At 37.4% G+C, this 15,444-nt stretch overlaps 1 protein-coding gene across 15 annotated transcripts in view; it reads left to right on the top strand.

The window, feature by feature from the left end:
- The window catches only part of rbfox3b (RNA binding fox-1 homolog 3b), a 622,784-nt gene that overhangs the window by 510,400 nt on the left and 96,940 nt on the right, over nucleotides 1–15,444 (top strand). The window lies entirely within an intron of this gene.

Raw genomic sequence — 15,444 nt, 5'->3', positions numbered from 1 at the left:
TGTGTGTCTGTGTGTGATGGGTAGGTTTGGGGGCTGTGTGTGTGTGATGGGTAGGTTTGGGGGCTGTGTAAGGGGATAGAAAATACGGTTTATACATTACGCCTATGGAATGTCCCCACATTTCACAAAAACAAACGTGTGTGTGTGTGTGTGCGCTGGAGCGATTCTTGCTTGCTTGCTTTGGCTAAATTATGTCACAAATACATTTTCATGTAATTTGCTGTCCTTTAGTTGTATAATATATACAGCCCCAAAAGATACTTAAGTGACACATAAAACCTTCTGAATACAAAATCTATAAAGTGTTTATTTGTATTATTTGTTAAAGAAATCTAAAAGAAAGATGAAAAGCATTTCTGTTCCAGTTAAGTAGTCAGACCGCCAGATGAGAGCTTTTATATACTCAGATCAGTGCTATTTTAGGAAAACTGATAAACAGGTTTTGTTAATATGTTGAATTAGTTTTTATTTGTATCTCATGTCTGTTTTTATTCATTTGTTAGTTTTAGTTATTAAGTTAAACTGAACGCAAATGAGATGTTGTCTTGGTGACTATAGTGGAACTAAAATAAGTTTTGTTTTATTTCAGTTTATTTTGTGTCAAGTAACGGAAATGTGTTTTTTTTAAGGTTTTTGTTTTAGTGAAGAATAGTAACCCTGCCTCAGACTGAAGTCATGGATGAGTTATGAGTATGTGATTGAAAACACTTCATTTACCAATTAAATGATTTATTTTGAACTAGGTGTAGTTTTCATCACAGAAAACATGCAGAGAAAGCATGTACTGATAAATTGATTCGAATGAAATTGAGGAAGACATGAAACAACACACACACACACACACACACACACACACACACACACACACACACACACACACACACACACACACACACACACACACACACACACACACACACACAGTGACATCAATTATAGGATGTGTGTGTGGTCACCAGCCCTCCTTCCAATTCAAGACATTTAATTGGACGAAGGCAATGAAGTGTGTCCTCTCTCTCTCTCTCTCTCTCTCTCTCTCTCTCTCTCTCTCTCTCTCTCTCTCTCTCTCTCTCTCTCTCTCTCTCTCTCTCTCTCTCTCTCTCTCTCTCCTCTCTCTCTCTCTCTCTCTCTCTCTCTCTCTCTCTCTCTGCTGGTCAGTAATGAGGTGAGGTGTAGGAGGTTTTGTCAGTTTGCATCATATTGTTTCACTTCTTAACTTTGTCTCATTAGAGCTCATGAGTCCTGAATATCGTGTGTGTGTGGTGGGACATGAAGGCAGATGCAGTGGAGACACCTTTATTATGTAACATCAATCTAAAGTTTCGGCATTGAAAGATATTTGCTTGAGAACTTCATGATTTTCCCCAATGAATTACATGAGGGGCTCTGATGTTTCTGGTTATAAACGATGAGGTTCCCTCGTCTAAAGTAGCAAGTGCCTTTAAATAATAAGTAAAGTTTAAAATGAGTGTGTGTGTGTGTGTGTGTGTGTGTGTGTGTGTGTGTGTGTGTATATATATATATATATATGTATAGCCTATAAATTCATTATAAATCTAACCTTTGGGGATTTGAGTTTATCTCATGTTTAAAGGTGCAGTGTGTAATATTTATGAGGATCTATTGATAGAAATGCAATATAATATACATAACTATGTATTGAGTGGTGTATAAAGATCTTTTATGTTTTTATTACCTTAGAATGAGCCGTTTCCATCTAGACACACCGTGGGTCCCCTTACAGTGAAGTCGCCATTTTGTGTCGTCATGTTTCTACAGTGGCCCTAAACGGACAAACTTCTCTGCAGAACGCTAATCACCTCACTGCTGCCTCAGACGACATTTTGTCCTGTGTCGGCCCCGTAGCTTCTCTATGTGCTCCGAAAGGGAGGGGTGAGCGGTGGGTGATTGCATTTCACAACCTCACCACTAGATGCCGCTAAAGTTCACACACGCTGTAATTTCTTTACAATATATATATATATATATATATATATATATATATATATATATATATATATATATTTTTTTTTTTTTTAAGAACATTCCCAATACATATTGTAACCCTTTATAATAAGGCATCGTTAGTTAATGCTAAACTAAAAACCAATGTAATTAATTTGTTATAGTATTATTCTCTGTTAATGCTTTTACTAAACTTTTAACTAAAATGATTTTTAGTAAGATCTAAAATTAACTATAAAAGCGGAAGAACGAGACGCTTTAAACGAGAGGTTTTCTTGTTTTTTTGGATCAGGCAGATCATCCAGACAGATTTTCTCAAGCTCTCAGGAATGATCTCTCTTCTATCAGAGATAATTACTCTTAATAACCGTCCCATTAACGAGATGAGGATCATGCATCATTAACGTTTTATATCCTACATATCTTCATCTCTCTCTCTCTCTGAACGCCTGAGGGAAACACCATCCTCCATCTGAACCAGAGGAAACGCTTTTCTGAGGAAAGATTTACTGTAGATATGCTATATAGCACATCTCAACTGACTCATTTTTGTTTATTTCCTTGCAAAATGTAATATATTATCGGCCACCTCTTTATATAAAGGTGGATATACATGCAAATATATATATTAGGGATGCAACAATACAGTTAGTCCACGGTTTAATACCTCGGTGTTTAACCACAGTTTTTCGGATCGGTTCGTTTTTTTGTGCTATTCTATTCTTAGGCGACAGGAACAGAAAAAGGTTAAAGAGAAAATGTTTTTATTGCAATACTCTGTCTTTATTTTACTTAAAAGACTTGAAAACCCTTACTTAAACTTAAAACTTGACTTAAAAACCCTTGTACACATTCCTAGTGTATTGTATAATATAAAATAATATATATATATATATATATATATATAAAGATATACAGTGGCAGCTCAGAGGTGTAGAGTAGCATTTAAGTATGAAATTGAATGAATTAATGTAGGCTGAAATTAAAACTAAATAGTCTTCAATATACAACATTGATTAAAAGCTACTGTATTAAAGGTCTATTTTTGATTAACATTATTTTAGAGGTGAACTGTCTCTTTAATGACTAGGCTGCGCTGCTGTCAGACGGTTGAAGACCTGCTCTCATCTCAGACACGCAATTTTACTTTCACTTTAGACATAACCCACTGTGTTTATATGTTAACCTTGTGTGTATTTCACAGTATTAGCGCAGTAAGACTGTCCAGTAATCATGTGTGTTTGACAGACGTTTAGTGCGCACGCTCAGTGCAAAACAGTGCATAAGCACGCAAATGAAATGTTTAACCGGCAATGCTTTAAAACGTGGCAAACACCCCCTAACTTTAGTGCGTATGATTGGATATTTGCTCATATCAGCGCGTAGACTCACCGGCACACTCAAACAGAGCCGAAATAAACGGAGAGAAATATTTCAAACGGAGAGAATGGAAATAATTACCGAACGGTTCAATATTATATTGAGTATTGTGACATCCCTAATATATATATATATATATATATATATATATATATATATATATATATATATATATATATATATATATATATATATATATATGCATACAGCACATGGTATATACTATACACTCATGTTTACCTTGAAAAAATGTCAAAATCGTGTCACTAATCTGAGGATCCAAATGCAGCTTTATTAGGGCAATCCAGAATCATAAGGTCAAAACAAACAGACAACAGGGCATAAAAACAGGGGAACCCGGCAGAAAGTCAACACCAAAACACGTGTAACTATGGGGAGCGCGCTCAGAAATGCAGTGTGACACTTACAAGACTTTGCAAAGAATGATTGAAAACACAGGGCTTAAATAGGCAGGCGTTATAGCATAATGAGAGACAGGTGTAAGTAATCAAAACATAATGAGTCCAAGTAATGAGCTATGGGCAATGCAGTTCATGACAGGAGCGCCCTCTGGTAGTTTCCATATGTTCTGGCCTGGTTTATTTGCCAATAATGTTCATTTTTAATTGCGTTGACGTCTGTATTTGGCATGTGTGTTCAGTCCGGCCGGTCTCTCTCAGGTCTCAGTCTGAGATTGTGCTGTCATGTTTATTAGCGCTGTGTGTGTGTGTTGTGTGGTCCGGTGAGAGTCACAAGAGGCCTCGCCGGGTGTCATAAGAGCTTAAAATGATCTTCTGTCTTTTTGCTTTATTAAGACACTTTCAGCTTTAGTCTCAGAGGACAAATGCGGTGCGGATGCCTGTTGTAGACGATTACTGCGGTGCTCCTGAGTCCCAAAACACACACACTGACACACACACGTTTGTTTTTGTGACATATGGGGACATTCCATAGGCGTATGGGTTTTTATACTGTATAAACCATATTTTCTATCCCCTTACACTGCCCCTGCCCCTAAACCTACACACACACACACACACACACACACAAACACACGCACACACACACAGCCCCTAAACATACCCATCACAGGAAACATTCTGCATTTTTTCTTTCTCATAAAAACTCCTCCTGTGTGATTTATAAGCCTTTTGTAAAGTGGGGCCATGGGTAATGTCCTCATATTTCACCCTCTCCTGTAATACCTGTGTCAGACCCATGACATTATACACATTTGTGTCCTCATATGTCACAAAAACAAGCGCACACACACACACATACATATTAAGATTTCATCTCAGTGTGAGAATATAAAGCTTTCTCTCTTTTTCGTGTGACTCAAAGATGTTTAATGTAGAATACTGAGAATTGCCAATTGGGTTGTTTTTAACCCAGCCATTTTTAGAGTGTAGAGTATTGAAACGTTCTTCTTACTGTGGAAAAAAACAAAGGGTTCTTTTATGAACTGTTGACTGTGAAAGATTCTTTCCGGAACCCAGAACGCTTCCTCCGTGACATCACTGTGAGCACACCCCCTTTTGGAAGCGTTATTTTTCCGAGTGTAGGCCAGTATTTGAGGTCATGTACAGCAGAGAGACTGCGAGATGTTGGGGTCGTAGGAAAACCGTCGAGACTGAGGACAGACACGCTGTTTGTTTTGCCAAATTTATTCCCTCACAAATGAGGTGTAAAAACGACACCGCTCCGCACCGCACCGAATGAAGACTAATAACTGGCACCCGATGGACAGTCCTGCTGTAAATTGGCCTGCCGCCCCTCTGCCGCTCTTTCTTCCTGTTGTTGTGCCGTAATTGAAGGGAATGAGGGGGAATCCTTCCACATCAGGAGGGCACGTGTGCTGGTTGTTGGTGCTGGGTTATTTTAGTGGACTCTCAGGTGCTAATGATCAGGTCTGTGGTTCCTGCTTCCTGACCGCGGCCAGTTTGTTATTTAGCCTAGTTTTACCTGAGCATTTTCCACTTTCTCTGACCTGATGTAGTTGCTGTACCTTCTAGACATACTTCTATACACTGTAAAAAAAAAAAAAAAATTGTTGTTGTTTTTGTTGATTTAACTTAAAAAAAGTAAGTAACCTGGTTGCCTTAAAATGTTGAGTTTATTGAAATTAAAAATTTGAGTTAATACAATGAAGGAAATTTGTTTAATAAATAGACACTCAAAATATTATTGTATCTGAACCACATAAAAAATGTGATAAATCATGAAAATAGCACAATTTGGCTGCGTCATCACAAATAAAACACACAATTACCCAATATGCTTACAAAATCTTTTAATAATATTTGAATAAAGGTTGTCAGATCTCAACAATTTCAATTACAATGAACTAACATTTTTAAAGCAACCAGGTAACTTGTTTTCTAAATATTTTTTTTTACAGTTTATGCAACTTATGCGATTCTTTTTTAGAGAAATCGGTAACACTTTAGTATGGGAAACACATTCACTATTAACTACGACTTTTGCCTCAATAAACTCCTAATTTACTGCTTATTAATAGTTAGTACGGTCATTTTTGTAGTGTTTAAGTTTAGGTATTGCACTGTAAAAAATGATTTAGAAAACAAGTTACCTGGTTGCCTTAAAATTGAGTTCATTGTAATTAAAATTTTTGAGATTTGACAACCTTTATTCAAATATTATTAAAAGATTTTGTAAGCATATTGGGTAATTGTGTGTGTTTTATTTGTGATGACGCAGCCAAATTGTGCTATTTTCATGATTTATCACATTTTTTATGTGGTTCAGATACAATAATATTTTGAGTTTCTATTTATTAAACAAATTTCCTTCATTTTATCAACTCAAATTTTTAATTTCAATAAACTCAAAATTTTAAGGCAACCAGGCTACTAACTTTTTTGAGTTAAACCAACAAAAACCTACACAACTTTTTTTACAGTGTAGGTAGGATTAAGGTCATGCAGAATAAGGCATTAATATGAGCTTTATTAGTGCTAATAAACAGCCATTATCCTAGTAATATGCATACTAATAAGCAACTAGGTAATAGTTAATAACTGAACCTTAAAATAAAGTGTTACCGAGATATTAATATTTGTATTCAGTGAAGATGCATTAAACTGGTCTAAAGTGACATTAAAGACATTTATAATGTTGCAAATAATATTAGTTTAAGTCATAAATTAATCAGAGAACTTTTTTTCTAAATATTTTTTTACAGGGTAAAAACTCAAAATATTATTGTATCTGAACCACATAATTGTTTTTGATAAATCATGAAAATAGAACAATTTGGCTGTGTCATCACAAATAAAACACACACAATTACCCAATACACTTGTAATAATACAAAATCTCTTAGTAATATTTTAATAAAGGTTGTCGATTCTCAAAAAAAAAAAAAAAGTTCATTGTATTCTTTTTTTTAATTTTTTTATTAATTTTTAATTTCAATTAACTCAAAATTGTAAGGCAACCAGGTAACTTATTTTTTTAATCAATTTTTACAGTGTAGTATAATATTTTATAAATATGATGTGCTATAATAAAGGGTTAGTTCACCCAAACATGAACTGTATGTCATTAACTCCCCACCCTAATGTCGTTCCACACCCGTAAGACCTCCGTTCATCTTCACACACAGTTTAAGATATTTTATATTTAGTCCGAGAGTGTTTGAAAGTGTATGCACACTATACTGTCCATGTCCAGAAAGGGAATGAAAACATCATCACAGTAGTCCATATGAGACATCAGTGGGTTAATTAGAGTCTCTTGAAGCATCGGAAATACATTTAGGTCCAAAAATAAGAAAAACTACGACTTTCTTCAGCATTGTCTTCTCTTCCGCGTTTGTGTTCAATCCTCAAATAAAGATTCAAACGGTTATGAATCAGTGAATCGATTCATGATTCGGATCGATTGTCAAACTGCTGAAATCACGTGACGTTGGGGATCTGAATCATGAATCGATTCACTGATTCAGAACCGTTTGAATCTTTATTTGAGGATTGAAAACAAAACCAGAAGAGAAGACAATGCTGAATAAAGTTAAAGTTTTTTCTCTCAGACTAAATATAAAATATCTTAAACTGTGTGTGAAGATGAACGGAGGTCTTACGGGTGTGGAACGACAATAGGGTGAGGAGTAAATGACATACATTTTACTTTTTTGGGTGAACTAACCCTTTAACCGTATAGAAGAATGCACCTATTTCATGAATAGATTGTTAAAAAAAACCTCAGTCTGTCTGATTTGAGAGGGGGACCGGGCTCTCCTCTGTCTCTCTGAAGGCATGTGAGCAGTAATTAGTGCGCGCTGTGTGTGTGTGTGTGTGTGTGTGTGTGTGTGTGTGTGTAATTGTGTGGGATGTGAGGGTATCGGCACTGGACTCTGAGGGGTTGAAGGTCTCTCCAGGACGCCAGCCTCTTTTTTTCTGGTCTGGTTCATCTGCCTCCAGAAAATGTGTTTGTCACACACTTCAGAGCAGCAGTGGAGATCAGACAGCAGCAAGCGTAGCTTTGTGTTTTGCTAATAAGCTCCTTCTTCTCCCCGTGTGACTAGGAGCGCTGCCCTTTTTTAAAGTGTGTGTGTGTGTGTGTGATGGGTAGGTTTAGGGGCTGTGTGTGTGTGTGTGTGATGGGTAGGGGCAGTGCAAGGGGATAGAAAATACGGTTTGTACAGTATAAAAACCATTACGCCTATGGAGAGTCCCCATATGTCACAAAAACAAACGTGCATGCGTGTGTGTGTGTGTGTGTGTGTGTGTGTGTGTGTGTGTGTGTATTTGTGTGTGTGTAAGATTCACTGCTGCGCTGCTTTGAAACTCAACGCTGCTTTGTACCGTGTTTTGCGTTGCGTCATGAAAGCGTGTTTCCAGAGGTGTTACTGTAAGTGCACTAGATTGTGTTTATGGGTTGATAAATTGAGTTTGTGTGCTTTTAGGACTGAAATACTTGCTTACTGCGGAGTATTTTATAATATTTATAATCTTTACTTTACAATAGTTTTATTATTGATATATTTTTTGTATATAGGTAGTCTCTTCTGCTCACCAAGGCTGCATTTATTTGATCAATAGTAGTAGTAATATTGTGAAATATCATTGCAATTCAGAATTTTTTTTAATTGTAATTATGTTAATATGTAATTTATTCCTGTGATCAAAGCTGAATTTTCATCATCATTACTCCAGTCTGCAGTGTCACATGATCCTGCCACATGACCATTTTTTGTTGTTATTATTAATGTTAATACAGTTATGCTGCCATCTGACCAATCAGGGAGGAGGGGTTTGAGAGACTGAATCCTTTATCGAACCGTTTCAGACACTGAGAGAAAAGAGGTGATGCAGCATATTCTCTTAATATGTATATTATTAAGAAAATTAAAGTGTTTTTTTGACCTTGGATGCACATAAACCTATTGTAGAACCTTTAAAACAGAGGATTATAATGAAATGTAAATAGACAAATTATGAGTCGATAAACCTGTGATATCACTTCCGATTCATTTCACTGGAAATGTCAGACATTTTGCATTATGGTGTACAGTTGCAGTGGGCTTCGGTTCTACACCGCACGTTATCAAATGTCATGTTTGTTTCATAAAGTGTGTGTATAAATACAGTAGCGTGTTATTCATCTCTGCTGTGGGTTTGTTCTCCGCTGGTCTGCTTCCCGATGTCTGTGCTTCTGAACTGATCTTGGGCCAGAATAATGCAGCAGCAGAAACACAAACTCTTAGCAAAAAGAGACAGAAAAAGATTTATTTCATTGGTTCTGTGGGAATATTTAATGTGAGAGTGAAACTGGGTCACGATGGGCAGCGGAGGAGACAGATGAAGAGAGGATATCCAACCTTTTCGTTATTTCATGTTTTAACAGCTTGATTATTCTGCATATTTGTTGTCGCTTTCATTTTTAAAAAAAAATCTTTTGCACTATTTTCATTAAACGCAGTGTATACATTTTTTATAACAGTGACATTAAGTGCCACTTTTTTTGCCACCTCATTAACTCTTTCCCCGCCAAACACAGAAATGTCCATTTGTGAGAGAACACTTCCCGGCCAAACACAGACTTTTTCGTGTTTTCCCTGTCAGCCGCTAGGGGGGCGCTATTACGCATCTCCTGAATGAGCACTGAATCTACTGATCAAAACACACGCGAGGAAGACGCAGAAAAATAAGCGATCGCATGTAAGCAGATACAGATGAAAAATAACTTCATTAATCATCATATACAGTCCCTGACAAAAGTCTTGTTGCTTATCTATTTTCTAGAAATACCTGATATTAACCTGACTTTTAATTAATTAATTGGTGTTAGAAATAGCTCGTATGAAAAGCTAAAACCCTCCCAAATGATGTTTAATGCACTGAAATAAATAATGTTCACAGAAAAAATATTTATCATTTAATCAAGACAATATATATAATTTAATTTGAAATATATATAATTTAATTTGAAAGGTCAAATTTTGGCAAGACAAAAGTTTTGTTGCCTATACAGAAATTGAACAAATTTACTGCAAATACAAAAATATGTCAGCAAATTAAGTTGTGGTGCTGTGAGATCCAAATTTAATATCTTGTATGACTTCCATGAGCTTGAAGGACTGCATCCATGCGGTTTGGCAAGGATTCATACAATTTATTGATGAAGTCATCAGGAATAGCTAAGAAAGCAGTCTTGCATGCCCCCCAGAGTTCATCAATATTCTTTGGTTTCGTCTTCCATGCGTCCTCTTTCATCCTACCCCACATATGCTCAATGATGTTCATGTCTGGTGGCTGGGCTGGCCAATCCTGGAGCATCTTGATCTTCTTTGCCTTGAGGAACTTTGATGTGGAGATGGAAGTATGCGATGGAGCACCGTCCTGCTGCAGAATTTGGCCTCTTTTATGGTTGGGAATATAAGAGGTAGCTAAGATTTCTTGGTATTTTAGACTATTGATGTTGCCTTCCACCCTGCAGATCTCTCGCACACCCCAATACTGGATGTAACCCCAGACCATGATTTTTCCGCCACCAAACTTCACTGTTTTCTGGGTGAATCTCGGATCCATTCGGTCACCAGTAGACCTCCTGCAATATTTGCGCCGACTGTGGTGTAATTCAACAGAAGATTCATCTGAAAAATCCACCTTCTGCCACTTTTCCTGCGTCCATCCTTTTAGCAGGCTGTGGGCCTTGGCAAATGCCACACGGTTTTTCAATTGTCTTTTGTTTAGTGCTGGCTTCTGGGCACTGATTCGACCATGGAGGCCATTTCGAGACAGAATCCGACAAACTGTTCTGGTTGACACGGGGACTTCAGGTGACCAGGTCTCGTGGAGCTCTGCTGCAGTGGAAAATGGGCTGGCCTTGGATTTTCGAGCCAACAAACGGTCCTCTCGAGCAGTTGTCTTGTGGGGTCTGCCTGACCTGGGCTTGTCAAAAACGTCTCCAGTCTCTTCAAATCTTTTTTTTATCCTCTGTACTTGACGCTGAGACACATTGAAGGTGTCTGCCACATCAGCAGTGGATCTGGTCTTCAGCCTCTTGATAATCAAAACTTTAGTCTCAGGGTGAATCTTAGGCATGTTTGCAGAGGTCTAGTTGCACTTGATGTGAAGGTCTAGTGTACTGGGGTTCTTTTTATACACACTTGAGACCTAATTAATCCATTATTAGTCACAAGTGAAGCTCATATGACAAGGTGACAACACTTATGTCTTGGCAAAAATTGACTCAATGGGCTTTACCAAGCTGTGAATATTAGAATACTTTTTGAAAGTTTAGTTCTTCACTGACACATTATCACAAAAGCTGGTGGGATTAAAGTGAGCCATTTCTTGTAAAAAAATCTTGATTAGAAATATATTTCAGCGGCACTTTAGGTCAATTTGTACACAAGCGACAAGACTTTTGTCAGGGACTGTAAATCTAATCTATCTAATGTTAGTGAATGAGATGAGGAGCAGGATGAGCTCCAGGACTGAAGCATTAGAGGTGTAGATGGACTCGATCTCCTCATCTGTGTCTGATCATCTCTGATCATTAATCATCATATAAATCTAATCTATCTAATGTTAGTGAATGAGATGAGGAGCTGGACGAGCTACAGGACTGAAGCATTAGAGGTGTAGATGGACTCGATCTCCTCATCTGTGTCTGATCATCTCTGATCATTAATCATCATATAAATCTAATCTATCTAATGTTAGTGAATGAGATGAGGAGCTGGACGAGCTACAGGACTGAAGCATTAGAGGTGTAGATGGACTCGATCTCCTCATCTGTGTCTGATCATCTCTGATCATTAATCATCATATAAATCTAATCTATCTAATGTTAGTGAATGAGATGAGGAGCTGGACGAGCTACAGGACTGAAGCATTAGAGGTGTAGATGGACTCGATCTCCTCATCTGTGTCTGATCATCTCTGATCATTAATCATCATATAAATCTAATCTATCTAATGTTAGTGAATGAGATGAGGAGCTGGACGAGCTACAGGACTGAAGCATTAGAGGTGTAGATGGACTCGATCTCCTCATCTGTGTCTGATCATCTCTGATCATTAATCATCATATAAATCTAATCTATCTAATGTTAGTGAATGAGATGAGGAGCAGGACGAGCTACAGGACTGAAGCATTAGAGGTGTAGATGGACTCGATCTCCTCATCTGTGTTTGATCATCTCTGATCATTAATCATCATATAAATCTAATCTATCTAATGTTAGTGAATGAGATGAGGAGCAGGACGAGCTACAGGACTGAAGCATTAGAGGTGTAGATGGACTCGATCTCCTCATCTGTGTCTGATCATCTCTGATCATTAATCATCATATAAATCTAATCTATCTAATGTTAGTGAATGAGATGAGGAGCAGGACGAGCTACAGGACTGAAGCATTAGAGGTGTAGATGGACTCGATCTCCTCATCTGTGTCTGATCATCTCTGATCATTAATCATCATATAAATCTAATCTATCTAATGTTAGTGAATGAGATGAGGAGCTGGACGAGCTACAGGACTGAAGCATTAGAGGTGTAGATGGACTCGATCTCCTCATCTGTGTCTGATCATCTCTGATCATTAATCATCATATAAATCTAATCTATCTAATGTAAGTGAATGAGATGAGGAGAGGATGAGCTCCAGGACTGAAGCATTAGAGGTGTAGATGGACTCGATCTCCTCATCTGTGTCTGATCATCTCTGATCATTAATCATCATATAAATCTAATCTATCTAATGTAAGTGAATGAGATGAGGAGAGGATGAGCTCCAGGACTGAAGCATTAGAGGTGTAGATGGACTCGATCTGCTCATCTGTGTTTGATCATCTCTGATCATTAATCATCATATAAATCTAATCTATCTAATGTTAGTGAATGAGATGAGGAGCTGGACGAGCTACAGGACTGAAGCATTAGAGGTGTAGATGGACTCGATCTCCTCATCTGTGTTTGATCATCTCTGATCATTAATCATCATATAAATCTAATCTATCTAATGTTAGTGAATGAGATGAGGAGCTGGACGAGCTACAGGACTGAAGCATTAGAGGTGTAGATGGACTCGATCTGCTCATCTGTGTCTGATCATCTCTGATCATTAATCATCATATAAATCTAATCTATCTAATGTAAGTGAATGAGATGAGGAGAGGATGAGCTCCAGGACTGAAGCATTAGAGGTGTAGATGGACTCGATCTGCTCATCTGTGTTTGATCATCTCTGATCATTAATCATCATATAAATCTAATCTATCTAATGTTAGTGAATGAGATGAGGAGCAGGACGAGCTACAGGACTGAAGCATTAGAGGTGTAGATGGACTCGATCTCTTCATCTGTGTCTGATCATCTCTGAATCTGATCTGGAGTCAGTCTTTCACTAAAACAAGATTTTCTCAGCTTTTTGTTCAAAATGTTGCTTTTTTATGAATCTTACCCATATTCAAGAGTTGATTGAAAAGAATGCATGAAGCTGGAATATTAAATATAGCATTTTTGTTTAAAGAAGAAGGTCAGCTCTTTCTTTTGATTTACTGCATGCTCAGATATTCATTAAACAAAATATTCTATGGGCTATTACATTTTTGTAAAAATCGTCAAAAACCCTCACGGTGGCTGGAAACTTTTTTGTTTTAAACGCTGGCGGTGAAAGAGTTAAATGTTTGGGTATTTGTGTCGGTTTGGGTGGGATTTAGCTGTAGTTTCTGACTCTGGTGGTAGTTACACAGAACAAACAGAGAAAAAAGAGAAGATGAAGCGGACAGAAAGCGTCTGCGAGCGCTGATCTCAGGTTACAGTCGTCCTGTATCAGCCATACACACTCAGCTTTAATTGGGACCTGCGGTTTGTTCAGGAACACTGTGTGTGTGTGTGTGTGTGTGTGTGTGTGTGTGTGTGTGTGTGTGTGTGTGTGTGTGTGTGTGTGTGTGTGTGTGTGTGTGTGTGTGTGTGTGTGTGTGTAGATTTAATTCCCGCTCATTTGCAGCCCGCTCTGACAGTTCTCGGTTCATTAAGACTCCAGGAAAAGATCTTCAGGAACAACAGCTGAGATAAACACGAAATAACCACGACCAGAACAGGCAATGGGGAAAATACAGTGAATTTATCCTCTTTATCTTCCTTATGCTTTATCTGTTCAATACAGACGCCTTTTTAATTATGTATTTATTTATAAATGTTTACCCATACATCTTATTTACATCATTTTTTTGCCATGGACCACAGTAATTTATATTGGATATATATATATAATGTATTTACATGAGTGTCGGAAGCAAAATAAATGTGGGTGTGTCCTCTCTCAGAAACTTTTTTACTGGAATAGGTTAGGTACCATTTACATGAAGTACACATATACTTTAGTTGTTTACTAAATGTCTGGTTGGGCCAGACAACATTACGGAAATCACCGAACCATTTAGAGCGGCAATAGTGTAGGGAGAAGACGTATTCCATCAAGTTTTGACGCAAATCAAAACCGTGGCTCGAATCCCCCTTTTGCCGAGCTCGCTCTACTCCCTTTTCCCATCACATACAGTGAGAAAAATAAGTATTTGAACACCCTGCTATTTTGCTCCCATTTGGAAATCATGGAGGGCCTGAAATTGTCATCGTAGGTGCATGTCCACTGTGAGAGACATAACCTAAAAAAAGAAATCCAGAAATCACACTATATGATTTATTAACTATTTATTTCTACAGTACATATATATAAACTGAACAAAATTAAGAACGCAACACTTTTGTTTTTAGTTTTTTGCACCATTTCCCATGAGCTGAACTCAAAGATCTAAGACTTTTTCTGTACACAAAAGGCCTATTTCTCTCAAATATTGTTCACAAATCTGTCTAAATCTGTGTTAGTGAGCACTTCTCCTTTGCCGAGGTAATCCATCCACCTCACAGGTGTGACAAATCAAGATGCTGATTAGACATATCATAACATAAATCAGGAACAGAATAACACTAAGATAAAAAAAAATAACATTTGGAACCGCAGACACCTGCATAATGTCAAACAACGGCCGACAGAAAACCAGAGAATACAAGGGCTATTTAAACAAATGAGCGGTAAACAATCTTGACAAGGGAAACTGACACACCCGGAGCAGACTAATGAAAATGGGGGAAAATGTTCCCATGTTGATATTTATATGGCCATTTAGATATATTGAATGTAAATCATTACAGTACAGCAGGCTACTTGCATTAAAACGCATATAAAAATCAGTCATCACTCTATATCTGCCAATACGGTCTCGGTAAGATGATATTTAAATGCATAGTTTTATGATCAAAGCTCTGTAGTTTAAAAACATATAACGCAATGCAATGCAATGATGATTGAGAGATGAACTAATAAAGTTTCCTCAAAAGCCTGATGATCATAAAATGGATATAATCAAGTAAACCTAAGTGGCTTCAGTCATGTGAGTGTTCATCTTGAAACCTCTTGGTTATTCTTAGGGTAACTTTATAGAAATCAGTGCAGATTTGACCAGATTTGGTGGATAAAAGGCATTTTACTTGTTAAAAACATATCATTCAGATGACAGAAGGCATGTAGTAGATTGTGTACGACCCGTTTTTCAGCAAAAC

This window comes from Pseudorasbora parva, chromosome 2, assembly GCF_024679245.1.
Source record: "Pseudorasbora parva isolate DD20220531a chromosome 2, ASM2467924v1, whole genome shotgun sequence".
Taxonomy (NCBI): domain Eukaryota; kingdom Metazoa; phylum Chordata; class Actinopteri; order Cypriniformes; family Gobionidae; genus Pseudorasbora; species Pseudorasbora parva.
The sequence above is the reverse complement of the archived record's forward strand: the minus strand, read 5'-3'. Positions and strand labels throughout refer to the sequence as shown.